Source organism: Schistocerca piceifrons, chromosome 5 (genome assembly GCF_021461385.2).
Source record: "Schistocerca piceifrons isolate TAMUIC-IGC-003096 chromosome 5, iqSchPice1.1, whole genome shotgun sequence".
Lineage (NCBI taxonomy): Eukaryota > Metazoa > Arthropoda > Insecta > Orthoptera > Acrididae > Schistocerca > Schistocerca piceifrons.
Genome location: NC_060142.1, coordinates 313357421 through 313360356, shown reverse-complemented (window position 1 = coordinate 313360356; position 2936 = coordinate 313357421).

Sequence of the window (2936 nt, the reverse complement as noted above, 5' to 3'; positions counted from 1 at the left end):
TGATGCCGTCTCCACAACACGCGTCAGCAGGAACCAGACTTAGGATATTTCATTAGCCTTGGTCAATGTGGGGCGCATAGCAGACTTGGAGAATGACGAGTCTGTCGGTTATAGAAGGGAACTTGTAAACAGGGAAGAATGCCAGGGGTACTACCATGAAATGTACTCACATCTGTACTTAGAAAATTCCATCCTGTTTCCTAAGTAGTCCTACCGAGTTCCGTACTCTGCACCACTCAAAGCTTGCATTTCAGCCGCAATCGGAACACAGCACGCCCACCACCAGTTAACGTCATCGAATTCATCGACCGAAGTAAGATCCCCATAACACGTCTCACTTTCTTACTCTTTCTTAGGACAAGACAACAGCATTGAATATGAAAAGTGATTTATTTATGTCAAGAAAACTGAAGTGAACATTTATGTGGAAATAAGTTATTTGCTTTTGAATCTGATTTTATAATAAAAAGATTTATTTTTCTTCATGACTGAGTTTTGTTGAGAATACTGGAATTACGGAAGTTCGAAGTGATGAGTTATCGATAATTAAAGGCAAGAGCACTGGTAATATCCTAAATGCCAACTTTTGAGAAGCCACAAAACTTATGAAACTGATGGTTCGCCAATGTTTGAATTTTTGTCTCTCCCTACTTCCGAGTTAGCAGAAAGTTAATTTAAACAATTTGCTGAAGTAATTCAGATTCCTTATAGTGGTCCCTCTGAAAAAGTCTGAGACGGTCAAGCTGAATAATTACACTTAACTGATTGAAAATTATCAACAACTTCATGTTAGGTATGACGTCTCCTGATGTTATCCGTTTAAATGATTACATGAAAGAAGTGTGTGGCACCATACCTTGAAGATAGAACCTGAGTTGGAATCTCACTGGTACCTGCTGATGGTGACGAACTCCACAAATAAAATGTTGTGCTAGCATTACACTCACACCAAGGCGCATGTCCAAGGACTGATTTTCAGACGATGGAAAGTTCAGGGTGGAATATCAACAATATCATTAAAATAATAGATTGCCACTCACCATAAAGATAAAACAATGAGCTGCAGACAGACACAGCGAAATTAGTTACTTACACACCGGGCTTTCGGCCAAAGTTTCTTCAGAAAGGAAAAGAAACACGCGCGCGGGCCAACCGACGTTTGATTTCGGCGCGGAAGCTGTTTGACAGCTGCAACTCATTTGTTATCACAGGCCACATACAACACTGCACAGCTGAACACAGTAACATCGCCGGTTGGCACGAACATCGCATCATACATCACATCAGCCCAGACGGCATAAGCAGAGCGTCATTACGGAACCGTGCAGGGAAGTGTGCGCAGCAGTTGGAACGAGTCATGTACACTTTTAGTCGGTCGAGGTTGGCTCGACATTACTCCTGCGTTAGCTATTGTGGCGTCGGTACTGAAGGCTGCCATAGTTTCACTGCTACGGGTGGCGGCTCGTCTTTGAACACGTATATGTGCTTTTCAGCTAAGAACCTACACATGTACAAAACCAATACCTCTTATGACTATGACACAAGAACAAAACATGACTTTCATGTTGACAGAAAAAAACTTGAGTCTGATACAAAAGGGAGTATACTACTCAAGCATAAAGGTGTTTAATGCACTCCCATCTGACAAAAACTCTTAACAGTGAAATGCCAAAATTTAAGAGTAAATTGAAGGAATATCTTCTGGAAAAAGGGTTTTACTCTCTTAATTCTTTAATGTAACATTGTAACTTAGACGTAATACTTTACTTGTAATATTTGCTATTGCCACTTTGTAACTTTATACATCTTACACCAGTATGGGAATTCGTCTTCAGGCAAATGGCACTATCAAATTCCTGCTAATGTTTAGTTTTTAATATGGAAAATTGTAATTTATTGTTTTATACCTCTGTTTTACCATAGAAAATGCTTAATCCTGTAACTATTAACATACTTCGTTTCTTATACACCAATTGCAGTTTACATTTGTTAGGATACACAAGTAGGCTACTGTGTTACGGTAATTTATATTGTGACTCATTCCATATCCATGCAATTCTTTTGTATACCGGATCGACGGAACACGAATGAATAAATAAATAAATATACAAATTTGACGTGGTTAATGGCGACAGTCATTGGCTTGCTGTTTACCATAATTTCTAAGGTCTGTGTGCTTCATTGTAGGGCACGGTACGAGCCAGTGTACAGCTGTGGCCTAACATTGTCCATTCGAAGCATCAGATACATGCAACTTTCCGTGTTGCATGGCACGTAAGTGGTTACGGTACCCTGTCTGGAGGCTGTAGGAGATAATACGTATGTGATGATGTGTTTTAATTGTTGAAGGAATTCCTACTGATTTTGAGCCGGTAACTGTTGTGAGCTGTCTTCCACAAGTTCCCTGGGAGGAAGCAGTGGTTCACCAATGACTAATTCCACAGCTGAGTAGTCCAAATCTTGCTTATACGTCATTCTCAGGCCCAGGTGAGCTATCAGAAAGACAGAAGTCCAGAATGTACCACGGCACACGAGTGCTGCCTTCAGGGAATGAAGGTATCTCTCGACCATGGCGGTACTAGTGTGGTTGTTGCTAGTGGTTTTGTGATGCACATGCCCGCAGAATTTAGCCAGCTGGGTGAAAAATTCCGACTGAAATTGCCTATCTTGAGCGGCGGTTATGTAGAGCGGGCAGCCAAACCTAACTAGCCAGGCTGATGTGAAGGCAGAGGATGAGGTTTCCATGGCGGTGATGTCTATAGATGTTGCTCCTGGCCAGTGCCTAAGTTGGTCAAGAAATGTAAGGAGATACCGCTGGCCATTCAACAGGGAGAGCAGTCACACAAGATCAAGTTGTACATGAGCAAAAAAGAGAGGTTACATGTGGAAAGTTATCCACTGGCGTGTGCACATGATGGGACAATTTGCAACGCTGG